The following is a 15,954-nucleotide window of genomic DNA, read 5'->3' on the forward strand; positions in this document are numbered from 1 at the left end:
TAGCCCTCAATCCCTGCCGCAGCTGGATATAGTAAAAGATGTCTAGCGGTGTAGGCCGACAGCCCTGAAACAATTGTTCTCGCGTCTTCACAAACAGATCGCCCCAGTAGCGGATTTTCATCTTAGCGCACATCCCCTGGAACCCCCCTTCCTGCAACAAGGATAGGCTCAGATGGTAAACTAGCGGCAAAGTCGGTGCATACAGGAAATTAGTTGTGATTCTGCGTAGGATCCGCTGCCATGCATCTATCGTGCACGACACCGTAGTAGCCGGCGACTCTATCGCACTTACTGGGCCCTGAATAATGCCCTTCAGTGGCAGAGGTCGAGCTATCCAGTCCTCCACAGCCAGCTGCGGCATGAATGGCGTAGGCGCAAACCAATGGTATGCGAAATGGGCTTGAGCACTCAGATAATAAGCTAGAAAATCGGGGACATCAAATCCACCGCTATTATATGGCTGGGTAATAACTGACCACGCCAATCTAGGTTGCTTACCAGCCCAGAACAGCCTTAACAGCTCAGAACGTAGCGTCTGAAAAAAAAACGCACCCGGATAGTACGGGATGTTCTGGAACAAGTATAAAAAACGAGGTAAAACCACCATTTTAATTAGTGAAGCCCTACCAGCCATGGTAAAAGGTAAAGAAATCCACCGTGTTACATCCTCTGCCAGTTTAGTGATGGCAGTGCCATAATTCAATCGTAACGTCTCTTCCCTCACCTTTGATATCTGGATCCCTAAATAACGGAGATCCGAGTCACACCATTCAAGCGGATAGTCCAATGAAAATCGGGCCACCGCAGGAGTCAGGGGAAAAAACTGTGATTTCTTCCAATTGATTTGTATACCAGACAGTCGACCGAACACCAAAAATTCTCTGAGCAGCGGATTGAGGTTAGTCTGCGGATACAGCGTTAAATCATCCGCATAGAGGGACACATCTATCTGACGTTGGAAACATTTAAAAGCACTTTGTTTGTGCAGCTGTCGGATATGGCATGCTAAAGGCTCAATCGCGAATAGTAATGGGGACAATGGGCACCCCTGTCTGGTACCTCTGGTTAGGGAAATCGGGTCCGACAGCTCACCATTAATTAGTACTCTCACCGTTGGTTCAGTGTAAGGCAACTTTATCCATGCCACGAATATTTTTGGGAACCCCATCCTGTACAAAATGGCAAACAGGTAGCTCCATTCAACCGAATCGAATGCTTTGGTGGCATCAAGGAATATGGCAGCTACAGGCAGTTCTGGGGCTATTGTGTGGATCAGAGAGAATAGGGTTCGCAAATTACTGGCCGTAGATCTCCCGGGGACAAACCCACCCTGATCCGGAAGGTCTATCTTAGTCATAGGTAGGGAGAGCCTAGTGGCCAGCACCTTCGCCAATATCTTAGCGTCACAATTTATCAAAGAGAGCGGTCTATACGAATCGCATTCAGCAGGGTCTTTACCTGGTTTCAGCAAAGAGGTAATCACCACCTCCCTCATTGACCCTGGCAAAATTCCCACCTCCAAAGACTCCTCAAAGACCTCCTTGAGAACCGGGGCCATTATATCAATATAACATTTATAAAATTCCGCCGGCAGACCATCCAGGCCCGTCGCCTTACCATTATTAAGAGACATGATTGCATCTCGTATTTCATCAATTTCGAACGGAGCTCCAAGGAACTGCCGATGGTCGTCACTCAGCCAGCATAGTGCCACATCATCCAGGAAATTCCCAAATAGGACCTCCCCAGCGCGGTGTGCAGCATATAACTCCTCATAATGTGCAGTGAAGAGGCCTAATATACCCTTCGTATCCTGATGTGTTACACCTTCCGATGTACGGATCTCCAGTACGTGTGTGTTGCACCGCGGATGTCGAGCGATCTCTGCTAAGGCTCGACCCGGTCTCTCCCCCTCGCAGTATCTTCGAGCCTGCCAATGTTTACCACTGAATTTGGCCTCTCTATCTGCTTCCTTTTCATATTGCGTGAGCCTTTCTCTAAATTCCTTATGAATGGGGCCCATCGGCTCCCGGGCCATCCTAGATTCCAGCTCCTTAAGTTCTGTCTCTAGTTTCGTAAGCGCCCCTCCAATGTCTCTCAGTACCCCAAAGCTCTTTGAAATGTAGTATCCTCTGACCGTCACCTTAAACGCTTCCCAGATGGTATCCACACTATCTACCGATCCTTTGTTGCGAGGGAAAAACTCTGCGATTTCCTCTCCCAATTCAGTTTTAAACAGTGGATCCAAAAGTGCCGTAGATTGCATACGCCAAGTCGGTACGGCCCTACCATAGCCCGGGACTGACATCTGAACCAGAACCGGGCAATGATCCGAATAAGACCTCGGTAAATGCGTAACTCTGCCTAAATTAAATACCAATCCGCGAGACAGAAAACAGTAATCAAGTCTGCCCATGTGTTAGCGTAGGCTGTAAAGTGTGTACCCTCCCGAAGCACCAAGTACAAGTTCGGGTTGTCCTTTTGTAATATGGACTTTTGTGTACAGTGCTGATACAACTGTTCTATCATCCTGCTCAATTAAGTGTTTGTGCATTCCTTTGTATTTATTTAATATAATACAATACACTGTTTTTCTAAATTTTCCTTCTCAGAGTCTTCCTAATCTCAATTGTAATGTCTTACACATGCATTTTATTTGTCTAAATTGAATGACACCAGTTGAGACTATTTGTTGTTCTTCCCTCCCGAAGCCCAGCATGCACGAACCTCCAACTATCTATCAGTCCCTCCAGTATACCCTCTAAAGCATCCCTTGCACTTTTATTATATTGAGGGCTGCCGTCAGATCTGTCCAATCCTGGGACCATTGCAACATTAAAGTCTCCTCCCCATATAATATGCATTGAACCCGTGTTCAGTATCAGTCCCCAAAGCCGTGTAAAGAATGCGGGCGAATCTACATTAGGACCATAACAGTTTTACTATTGTGACTGTGTCAGTGCCAAGCCTGCCCCACAACAAGACAAATCTCCCCTCTGTATCCGTATGCTCACCTAGTTTCACAAAAGGCACCGTTTTTTTAATTAAAATTGCCGTGCCCCTGGCATACACTGAATATGAAGAGAAACTCCGTACCGCCGCCCACTTGCTAGCCAAGGCATAAGTAGAACGTGGACTAAGATGCGTTTCCTGCAATAATGCCATTTGTACCTGATGCTGCTCTAGATAGGCCACTACCCTCCTGCACTTTCTTGCATCATTTAACCCTCGCACATTCCATGATAAGACTGTGATTTTCTCCTGCCCATGAACTCGTAGGCGTATCAAAAGTAGCCATAGCAACCACAGCATTGGACTTTCATGAACAAACAAATCAGCATTCCAATAAACTTCACCCACCACCCTCTTCTGTAGGCAAAAACCCCTCAACTGTCCCAAGTCTCCCACCCCCGTGCACGAACTCCAAACATCCGTCCCTTCATCTAACCCCGTATACCCTCCCCGCTCCCACTGAAGCAAACCCCAACCTGCCAGCCATGTTCCCTCCCCTTCCCTCCCACAAGTGCCCCAAGAACTAGGGCTAGTAGTCTCCCCACACAACAAAGATACTCTAGGGTATTTCCCTTCGGGGACCATATCTAGGTGGCACCACTAATTCCCCTCATTATCGCCGAACCCACAATGTGACTCGTAGTCCGGCCTGGTGACCCAGAGGGGTGTCCGGCGCTATAACCATAGGCAACAGAGGTATCGCATCAACAAACAATACTATCAATAGACAATAGAAAAGAGAAAACACAAAGTACAGATGGAGGAGCATCCAATAATTCGGAGGTCTCAAAAATTCCACCCCCCTCCCCATGCTCCTAAAATTGAGGAACAATCAGAATGCTGATTCCAGCGCAATGTCTTTCACAGCCGAAATCCCCATTCTCATCTCTCGTGCCCCATACTCGTATAAACCATAGTCACAGTATGTGATCAGTGTGCACCCCACTCACTGTTCACCATCCACCATCTCCCCATGCAGTGGATCCGGCTCTCTCTCCGCCCCCTCAGCAGGCCTGTGATCACGCTTATAATGTTTGAGAAAATCCTCCACATGCTGAGGATTCGTGAATTTTTTTTGTCTCCTCTGGTACGTGACTCTCAGCCGAGCCGGGTAGAGCAATGCATAGTCCATTTGCAAGTTGCGCAGCTTGGCCTTTACAGCTAGAAATTTCCTACGATCCTCTTGTACCATCGGAGTGAAGTCTGGGTACAGAGTAAAGGAATTTCCATCATATGATAGTGAGTGCGTGCTGCGAGACGCCCGCAAAGCCGCATCCGATCCCGATAATTCAGCAGCCGGGCTATGATTGGCCTGGGGACCGTACCTGGTTTTGGTCTGGGGCCCAGGGCACGATGCGCCCTCTCCACTTTAAATTGGGGAGAAAAAACATCTGAACCAATCGCCGCCAATAACATCTTCTCAACGTACTCCTCCATTTTGCCCACATTGGTCGTCTCCGGGATACCTACTATGCGGACATTATTATGTCTACTTCTCGCCTCCAAATCCTCGTTTTTAGCCGCTATAACTCGCAGCAGGTTGTCCATTCTGGATAGCTGCGAAGCGTGTTGTGTCATAGTGTCCTCCGAATCCAATATCCGCTGTTCCGCTCCTTTCAGACGTTCCTCGTGTGCATCCAATTTATGAACCACTGCATCCATTCGTGACGACATCCTATCGACTTTGTCAGCAATCGTCGCAAACCCTTGACGCATCTCGCGCAGGACATCATGTAGGTTAGTCGCTGCGTCTGGTGGATCCCCCGCGGCTTCACTCGTTCCATCCGGGCTGTGATGAACCGCCCCAGGTTTGGTTGTCTTCTTGGTAGAATCAAACATGAGCTTGGGCTGTCTCGTGTCTGGCCTGCCCATCCTGCCCGTCAGCCAGTGCAGTATATCGCACCCTGAGGATGATCACTCTCCAAGTCCCCAGCCAGCAGGCCCAATATGGTACAAGCAGCAGGAAGCGGTAGGAGGGGGAGAGGATGCCCCGATAGCAGCGTATGATAGGCTTCCAATGCGTCCCCCAGTCTCAAGTCACAGGTCCTCCGGCCAGGCAATGCTTCGTACCCCTTCGCAAACAGTGGTTTCGAATCACAGGACAGTGCACTCTGCTGTTGCCAACAGTGGACCTGAAAGAACGTAGCCACCTCCTAACCCAACATGGCGGCAATCTCCTCTCTCAACCTCCCGGCTCTGCCATCCAACTCCAGCAGGTCAGTGCGAGCAGTTCGAGGTAATGGAGCCCTGTGTAGCTCTCCCAGCACCTCAGGCGGCTCTAAGGAATCCCACAATAGGTCGATGCACCACAGTCGCAATCCCCGCTATCGAGGCTGGGGACAGGGCCACGTGCGCACTCACCAGCGCAGCCCAACACACATCATCAGCGCCCCCGAAAGTGCCAGTGCGGGCCGTGGCAATCCTCCCTGGGGGGAGGACGGTCACCGACAGTCTATCCGCGCCTGAAGCAGTGCGAATTTCCAAGATAGCGCCAGCGCCTCTCGATCCTAGGCACCACGGCACCAGACCGCCAGCGCAGCTCCTCCGCACACTCCCGCCGCAGTCCCTGACGATGCACAACCCCCCCGTGGGGAGCCTCCTCCGTGCACTGTTGTCTCTGGTAATGGAGGGGGGATCGAAGACTCACCACCCCAATCTGTCAGGCGGGGAAACTGCTCCCCAAATAATATATGCCTCCAACAAGTAGAATTCAGGGCCTTGTAGATCCCGGGCCACCTCGGCACTCCCCAGCACCAGCCCCCGGCCCGCCAATCTCAGCCGATACTCTAAGGGGGGGGGAGCCTTGTCGCTACTACCCCCAAACCCCGAAGAGTGTCCTCTGCATTGTCCCAGTGCTCCGATTTTTCCACCGGTTTTGTACCTCAGGGCGCGCCTCTCACCGCACTCGAACTGGAGGCCTACGGCCGTAACCACCGCCTCGGCCTCGCCTGGGATCTGTGGCCGGCCAAGCACCTCGCTTCCTTCACCCGATCTGTCCGCTGGGGCCTCCGGAGCGCCTCTCTCCCGCTGCAGTGCGTCAATACCGATCAAACTCGGCCAGCAGCTGTCGGGTCATGCACTAGATCTCCGTGTGCAATTATAGCACCAAATATTGCCTATTACAGGATATTTATGCAGATATTTGTCGCCGGACTGCGGGAGCCTTACACGAAGGCTGCCATACGCTATTGCGCCACCTAGCGTCCCCCCCTGCCATATAGTAGTTTGTGTGGAATTGAATTCTTATGCCTTAAGAGAGGTCTTTCTCAGGTCCTCTGATTACGCATTGTTTTGTATATGGATCCCACGCACCCAAACAAGCCCCAAGGGGCTGCTAGTCCTCATACTAGCGGTCGCAAAGACTTGGTCAGCAATACCAACAAACATATCAAGAAAGACCCGTCCTCCCCCCAAAAAAAATCACCTCTTCCTCTGACTTTGGAAGACATTATGGATGAATTGCATAATATTTGACCTTTTTTGACTGAAACCACCGCAACACTTCAACGAATTGAGGAGAAATGGTTGGTTTTGGACTCAAGGCTTGCAGCTGTTGAGCAAAAGATTAGTGTTGCACAGGATGTGGTTGCTAAAGTGAACTTCCTTTCTCGTGAGGTAGTGCAACTGAAGAAAACTACAGAAGATTTAGAAAATCGAAACAGGCGCAACAACCTATGAGTTTATGGAATTCCGGAAGGCTCCGAAGGCTCAGATTTGATCTCCCTTTTGAAGATTCACGTCCCTCAGATAGGTGGTTTGCCAAAATCTACTGACCTTAATATTCAAAGGGCACACAGGATTGGCACCCAGAATGCATCATCCTCAAATAAACCGTGGGGAATCATTGCATACTTCTTGCTGTACTCTGATCTCATGGCGATCCGCATGGCAGCTAAGCAACACAAACAGATGCTTTGGTCTGGCAAAAATATCTTCTCCAGTCAAGATGTCTCTAAGCCTACTGCCAATCGTTGTAAAGAGTTTCTAGACCTCAGACCAACACTGCGATCCATGAATGCACGTTATAGCCTTATTCATCCGTGTTTCTTCAAAGTAACCTACAAGGTCAGAACTTTTACTTTCGAGGAGCCTGCAGAGCTTAGAAAATCCATCCACGTTCACAAAGGAGAAGATATGGAACTGAGCAAAACTTAATTGTTCTCTTACATGTTCTCTCTTTCGTCCCACAGGATTCCCCTTCGTATCTTGTTGTGTCTGCTTCACTCCGTTGCATTGTCTTCCCCAATGTTCGGTAAGTTCCCTTCCACTGTGTTGTTTATGTTTACATTTTTAGATTACAGTTTTTTGATTTTTTGTTGTCATTAAATTTGTTCCTCCTTGGTGTTCCTCTTTGGGGTGGCCTCTGTCCCTTTCGCCCCCCACCTACAATAATGTTGTTCTTGTTTGTGAATATTATGACGAAAGCCTTTTGGTTTTTTGTCATCTTTTCTTCTGTTACATTTCATGGGAGACTGTGTTCTCCTTTTGCTTCTCCTTCCTATCCCCATCACTACTCTCTTTTCTTTTACTTGTTTCTATTCTTCTATACCCTACACTTTGCTGCAGCTTCTCCTTGCCACTACATTTTTATTTTTGTGTTTTTTTATTATTCTCTCCCTGGAATGTTTATTTGGTTACATCAACCTAGATGTTTTTCTCTCATTCATATCTCTCAATTCTTATTTTCCATTATTTTCCGGTCTTTTTTACATTATCCTCCATTCAGGACTTGCGCTGCTTAATATCACGTTGCCTTTTGCATTTCATCTATTATACTTCTTTCAAGTTTTATATATTTATGTGCTTAATTTGGAAAAAGTTTTTCCGATGAGTGGACTATGCATTATCTCTTGGAATGTTAAGGGTATTCGTAATCCAATTAAAAAACAGGGTGTATTATCTCACCTTGCTAAACTGAAATACCACGTAGCGTTATTGTAAGAAACGCACCTTAAAGAAAAGCATTTGTCTTCCTTACGCAAATTATGGGTTGGAGATGTTTTTTGTTCCACAGCAGTTAATAACAAAAATTGTGTAGTAATACTGTTTCACAAATTATTAACTTTTTTTGTTGAAAACTGAGGTCAAAGACACTAACGGTAGATGGCTTTTATTGAGTGCTAAATTTTACATTACTCAATTCTCTATCTGCAATGTATATGGCCCCAATGGTATTCTGGAATGATTTGTCCACTCTCCTTTCTTCTCATGCCTCCAAAAACTTGATTTTGGGAGGCGATTGCAATCAACTTATGGATCCTTTTTTAGATCGAAAATCCCAAACCAAATTTATCCCCAACAGAATGCAAAAGACTTTCCACAAAGCAATTACATCTAGAGGGTTGTTGGCTGCATGGAGAATTTCCCATCCTGAAGTCCTGGAATTTTCCTTCTTCTCCCCTGTTCATAGGTCTCATTCCTGAATTGATTACATATTTCTCACCCAATCATCTTTTCAATTCATGACGAATGCTGAGATTGGATACATTCTCATTTCTGATCATGCCTCTGTCGTATTAGATGTGGATTATCCCACATATGCATCTACCTCACGCAGATGGTGTTTTAATAATGCCCTTCTGTTGGATACTCAATTTGTTGAACAATTTACACAGATTATGCACGCATTTTTCAATAATAATCTCTCCTCTGTTTCACAATTTCGCCTTATTTGAGATGCTTTTAAAGCCACTGCTAGAGGATTTTGTCTCCCGGAAAAAAAGAAGGCACTTATGGCTGCAACATTAATTCTAAACCAAATCAAGGCACTAGAGCATGACTACTTTACTACGGACTGTTCTAATACCTTGTCTAATCTAATTAAGGCTAAAATGCAATACAATAAACTATCCTGGAATAATAACTGCAACAATCTTCTTAAATTTAATGCAAAAATGTATGGTGGTCAGAATAAAGCCGTCAAATCCCTAGCCAATCATCTTAAAATTGAAAAACAAAAGTCCAAGATCATTGCCATCACCGATAGCACAGGAATTAGACATATAACAGATACTAAAATTCTCGAGTGTTTCACTGAAAATTATACTTCTCTCTATACACCCGAGTCAACCCCTTCTGTTGATCAAATTGATTCTTTCTTTCAAACCATTCTCAAATCCTCTGAAAACCACACGGATCTCACATCCCTTGATAGTCCAATATCAGAACAAGAAATCACAAACGCTAATATCTAACTTGCCAAAGACAAAACACCCGGTCCGGATTGTTTTACTGTACGTGTTTGTCTTCAATTCAAACAATTCCCGGTCCCTCAGTTGTTAACCCTCATAAATCACTTCTTAGCTTCCGGTGTATCACAGGGTTCTTTCACTCATGCGATTCTGTGTTTGAGCCCTAAAAAGGACGAAGACCCCTCCTATTGTAAAAATTACAGACCCATTTCCCTAATTAATACAGACTGTAAGATCTGTGCCAAATTATTAGCCCTTCGTATCAAACTGGTAATCTCGGACCTAATTAATATATACCAACCAGGGTTTGTAAAAGGACAGTCCATTATAGATAACTCAAGGACTCTCCTTAATATTATCTGTTAGAAATGGGATTTCTGGTTGGCTAAGGCTTGAGCCAAAGCCAGGCAGAAACCACCACTCTAGTCAGGGCAAGGGAGTTACACGCCAAAGATAACCCCTGCTCACCCCCTTGGTAGCTTGGCACGAGCAGTCAGACTTATCCTGGTGGCCATGTGTAAAGCATTTGTGCACGCACACAGCAACAACATCCCAGGCACACTACAAAAGGAACTCCACACAAGGTTATATCAAAAATAGCCTTTGTATTCTCATAACACATTAGAATAGTAATCACACAATATACACTGTGCCAACTGGCGTTGGGCAATATTTACAAGGGATTATATACACATGGCAGGGCCACAGGGCCCACTGTCAGAACCATCGCAAAGCAAACTTAGTAAAAGAAAAACAGATCATAAACGTACCACCAGTAAACACTAGTAATCACTGTACTTAGCATCAGCCTGTAACATAAACTACATTATGCACAGTATCACATCAGGCGAGAATTACATTCTGCGCCAACCTCACCAGCATAAACACATTATGCAATCATGTCACAAGTCTAAACACATTAGACCCTAACCTCCTAAGCATAACTTACATTAGGGGCATAAATCACACAGTGAAACATAATCTCACTAGCACAAACCATAATATGCAGAACAACCTCTTAATCATAAGAACACATTTAGAGGTATAACACAGGGTGTGTAAAACATACTACATGAATTACATTTACTAGCACCAAAATCACATTAGGGCCTGGCGCCCTATATACCTCCCAGTCCCCCTGGCCAACTGGCCATCTCAGAAAAGGGGCTCAAATGCCCTGTGTCCCAAAGGTCAGGGCGCGCTGCCTATGCAGCGAAAGTCAAGGGTGCGCACTTTTGCGCAGACCTAAACGTTGCAGCTGGCACTAAGTGCTGCGCAGCTGTGAAGGTCAGTGGGCGAAGGAGTGCATCTCACTCTGAATTCAAACACGCCCCCTAAAAGAAAGACCTAAACGGTGCAGCTGCCCACTACTTGCTGGGCAGCTGGAAATGTAAAAATGAGGCATGGGCCCTCAATGGCCCTTGCAGCAAACTATGCCCCACGTGGGAGCCACACGGGGCTCTGTAGATAAATCATGGCAACCGTTGGAGCCACCTAGGCTCTAAGAACAATCAAGCCATTGTTGTAGCCACGTAGGCTCTAAAACAATTATACCACATGTTGAAGCGGCCTGCTGCTGGACGGGGCCGCTCTGACTGCCACGGGGCCCTCCCTGGCCCCACATGGAGCTTCTACAGAAGCTTTGCACCCTTGTTGGAGCGTGCAGGCTCTTAAAAACAAAACATGCCCCCATGGAGCACACTGGCTCCAGAAATAATCATGCCCAACGTTGCAGTTGCCCACTGTCACGCAGGGCAACTGTTAAACTATGGCTGAAACGGGAGGGCACGGGCCACTTTGGGCCCTCTCTCAATGACTGTGCCCATTGTTGCAGCTGCCCTCTGTCAGACGGGGCAGCTGTAGACATTCTGTCAAACTCGAAGGGGCATGGGCACTACTGGCCCACGGGACCCCCACTGGGGCTCTAACATGACTGCGCCCTTCGTTGGAGTGGCCCGCAACGGCGGGACCGCTCAGGCACCTACAATGTGCCTCGGAATACAGCAACCACAAACAGACGGCTATCTCTGCGATCTTCCTCCCCCTCTGCCAGGTGGGGGGGAGGCTGAAACATCGCCACGGGAGCCCATGAGGCTCCCCTAGTGTCGACCTTGGCACCAAGTTCATGCGGAGCCCCCACCCCCTCGGTGTAGCTGCCCGCCTGGTACTCGCATGCAGCCCCACTCACCGGGCTGTTGCGGGCAGACTCCGTCTCTTCTCAAATGTGGCGGACTTCTCGACGGGGGAAACTCTACTCTCCTCTTCGCTACCGGGGCTCCCACCAGCTCACGGGAGCCCCGCTCGGACCGGCAGGCCTCCTCCTGACTTCCCGCTTCCTTAGCAGGCTCCGCTCCCAGTCAGGCGCGGCGCATGACTTCCGCTTTTGATGCTCCCGGGCCGCGGCGGTGATTTCCCCTAATGGCGCAGTGCGGTGTGGGCTCCCGCCTGCCTCCACCACACACAAGCGGGGTGGGCACCCGCCAACTTAAAAAACACAGAGTGGGGTGGGCACCCGCTCTTCTAATCTGCAATAACGCGGGGTGGGCTCCCGCTTCACCATCATAGCGCGGGGCGGGCACCCGCTATTTAGTTGTGCCAAGAGCGGGGTGGACACCAGTCGATCAAGCATAAATGCGGGGTGGGCACCCGCTCCTTGCTGCAACTGGAGGGAATCCCTGCACCAGGGGATTCCATCTCTCGGTCCAACACAGTTCTGCAGACACCAGTTCCTCTCCTCCTTGGCAAAATCAGAATCAAGCGCTCACAAGGCGCTATGATCACAAACAGTCCTGCAGTCATCCAGAGGCAGGGCCCAGGGAGGCAAGCCTTCCCCTGGGCCCCAGCAGCAGCACGCCCCTGGTAGTTTCAAGTCCAAAAACACGAACATTTATTTGGGGTCACAGCCCCTTTATAAAGCTAAATCCTTTGTCTAAAACTGTAGGGCAAGGGGAGAACCAGATACAACTGGTTCAGGAGCACTTGAGCACTTTGTTTGCCTCAGCTCCTCTCTTCTATTCACAGGACAGGCCAGGGACATCAGATGCACCACAGGGGGCAGAGCCAGCATTGTGGAGGGGAGGCACAGTCCTATTCAGGTCCCAGGTGCAACTCCTCCCTCCCATCTACATGCAGATCTCTCCCTGGCTCCTGGAATTCCCCAGCCCTCCCCGATCCTGTCAATCACAAGCCAGATATGCACTACTCCACATCAGGCAGGCAGACACATAGCACACAGAAATGCCAACTTCTAAATGTGGCACTTCTCCACCAGTCACCATAAATCTGCGTACACCATTGCACAGCATTTATTCTCACGAATTCACACATACCAAACTCGACCCTGCACTCCTCTCACACCAGGAACTACCAGGGACACACATATCCCCCATGCATTCCTATGGGAGGGCAGGCTTTTCTCACCACACATACACAGAGAGCGCACGCACTTTACACTGGACCCCAGTGCTAAAGTGCTAAAGTGCTCAGAGGCCTAAAATCACCAACACCAGGTTACAGAAAAAGGCTAAGAGAATGCAAACAGTTTCGGGGTGCACCTGCCAAAAGGGCCAAGTCCAACATTAGCCATTTAGCCTCTAAGGTGAATTCACTGATTGCTGTAATTGCGTTAGATGCTAAAAAAGCCTTTGACAGAGTAAAACGGGAATTCGTTTTTGGAGCATTGAAATGGCACGGCTTTAGCCCCCCCATTCTTAGATACATCTAGCTACTAAACTCTGCACCCTCTACTCCCATTTGGGTGAACAGTCGTCAATCCAAATTCTTTCCACTTCACAGAGGAACTAGACATGGGTGCCCTTTAGCCCCACTTTTATTTATTCTTGGCCTTGAACCATTTTTTGAAAAATGTCATCGCTCTCCACACTATATAGGATTCCAATTTAAACATACAGATATTAAGTTTACTGATTACGTGGATGGCATTTTAATAAACCTCTCCACCCCCACTACCTCTTTGGCGACGTTTTTCTCTTTGCTAAAAGAGTATTCTCTAGTCTCTGGTTATAAACTTAATCTTGACAAATCCAAGGTCATGCAATTGAATAAACATTACTTTTCTCATATGTTTCAAAATACAGGTTTCAAATGGAACCCCAAGAGTATTAAATGCTTTGGTATTCTCTACACTAATAGTATCAAAGAAACTATTAAAATTAACCTTGCAGATATACTTAAAAAACTTTCCGCATGCATTGATAGTTGGTCTCCACTATTCTTGTCTTGGTGGGGAGACTTGCTACAATTAAAATGATGCTGCTTCCTATCATCATGTTTTATCTCCCTATGCTGCCAGTGACTCTCCCACTTTCTTTCTTCAATATTATTAACCGCTCCCAGACCAAATTCAAATGGAATAACCGTAAAACTAGGATTTCACTTACCCGACTTCAGCAGCCCAAAGAACTAGGAGGGGTTAATTTTCCTAATATTAGACGCTATCATTCTGCATTCACCCTGAAACAAGTTTGGACCTTTTTATCTGACTCCTCACATACACCTTTAATGGCCTGGAGTTCACTGGAACAATCACAATATGCACCATTCTCCTTTGCTGGGGCCACTCTATTATCTCAACACCCCAGACGCTTTTCATCGCCCATTTTCAAACATTCGACTGCAGTTGTTACTTCTCTGCTTAAAGTTCATCTCTCTCACTCAGATAATTTCATACTTACTCCTGTTTGGTACAACAAACGCTTAAAGATTAATAACAGAGCTCTATTTTGGAAAGAATGGATCGATAAAGGCATCATTACATTTGAGCACCTGATGATCAACAGTCTCTCAAGGATTTCACGGAGATCCAAGATAAATATGACATATCTCTCTTACATGCTCCTCATTATTCTCACCTCAGATCATCCATCACTCATCTTCACTCCCAAAACTCTTCTGCAGCCTCACATAATCAGACATCCACTCTCTTGCTAGATTTCTCAACTCAGTTCAAGGCATCCAATATATATAAGATGTTGTCTCACACCTCTGATCCTAGAACCAAATCCAGTATTGAACTCCTATGGGAAAAAGATCTGGCACAAGAATTCTCATTTTAGACCTGGGGCTCCATTTGGGCAAAAATTCACACCTCCTCACGATCAGCAAGCACAACCCGACTCTATACTATTTCTTTAGCAGGCTTTTCCTCACCCCCACAGATCTTCATAAGTTCAAATTACTGGATGACACGAAATGCTGGTTTTGTCCTCACGACAATAGTGACTTATTTCATATGTTCTTTCTCTGCCCTTTGGTTAAGAGTTTTTGGTTACTCATTTGGGAGAAATTGAATGACATTTTATCCACCAATGTTCCTTTTGATATTGTACATGTTTTTTCTGGGTGACTCCTCTCTCATTTGGAATACCCAGAGAAGCGTGGGTAAATTTATTGATTTGTTTATAGCTATTACTTTTCAGATTATCACCACCAATTGGAAGGACACTACTAAAATCTCGTACCAAGCTTGTTGGAACCTGTTATGTCATCACCACAGACTAGATCGTGCACATGCCACCTTTACACTAGGGGTGGGCGGCCATCTTGTTTTCACTCTTCTCGCGGTGCATGATCGCGAGAAGAAAGACGTGATCGCGCGACCAATGACATTACTGCGGGCGCGAACTGTCGCGAGACAGCGCAAATGGCTACCAACAATCCAACATCTTGTAGAGAACGCGACCGGATCGGGAAAACTTGTCGGCGAACGCGGGGATTCAGGTAAGGCGATCGCGCGCGCGCGAGAATGTATTATTTTACAGTGCGAGCAATAAACATATTATCGCTAAGCTGCGGAATGCGGAAATTTTGACATTTTCGCGCTCTCCGCGGAACGCGAAATTTTCAAATTATCTCAATTTCCGCGAGCGGAACGGAAATTTAGCCCAGGCCTACTTTACACCCCTATTGATTAAAAAGGATTTTCTTTGGTCACCACTCACCACATTTCTTTCCAGGTTGCCCGTTTGACTTACTTTGTATGTATATTGTCATGAATCTTCTTAATAATATTAGGCTAAATTTTGTTCTTATTTTTATTTTTACATTACTTTTTAGCTGCCGCTTATCACTTCCCCTTATCTTTCCCTCCTCCCTCTCCCTTCTTTCTTTCCTTCTTTCTTACCCCCTCCCCTCCCTTTAAAATACTAAATTTAAATTGTCTAAGTATAGGTTTAGAAGGTCCAAATTGGTTTTGATCATATTTTTCTTAATATTGTTCCAATTTGTTATTTCAATTTAGGTTATGGTACTATTTGACCTTTGTTTGCATAATGTATACTGTTGTTTTACTTTGTATTTTATCTCAATAAAGCATTCTACACTTTAAAAAAGGAAGTCTGGTGGCCCCTAAACTTCTGTCTTTATCATTGCCCAGCTGGGGGTGGGGGAAAAAGCCCCCTTCCTGCCTGCAGGTTGCTGCTGGGAATCGAAAGCAGATAATGTGCAGGAGCTGATGTCCCGCTATTTCAAGATTACACTGGGACAAGTTAAACATATTTTTGTGCGCCCAACTTCTTAGCAGGGGGTACGGCGTCCACCCTGTGAAAAGAGTGGTTGGATGCCGTGTACCCGCTTGTACCCCTACTCATGCCCTGGGCACGTGAGTGTGTACATGAGTATTCCTATGGAAAGGCGGGTTAGTGTGTGTGTCTATTTCTCCAACTGCTGCCGCTTCTGCGTTCTGGAAGAGGCAAGGGCAGCTTGCGTAGGACTGGGCCCTGAACATCATTGG

Source organism: Triturus cristatus, chromosome 4_1 (assembly GCF_964204655.1).
Source record: "Triturus cristatus chromosome 4_1, aTriCri1.1, whole genome shotgun sequence".
Taxonomy (NCBI): domain Eukaryota; kingdom Metazoa; phylum Chordata; class Amphibia; order Caudata; family Salamandridae; genus Triturus; species Triturus cristatus.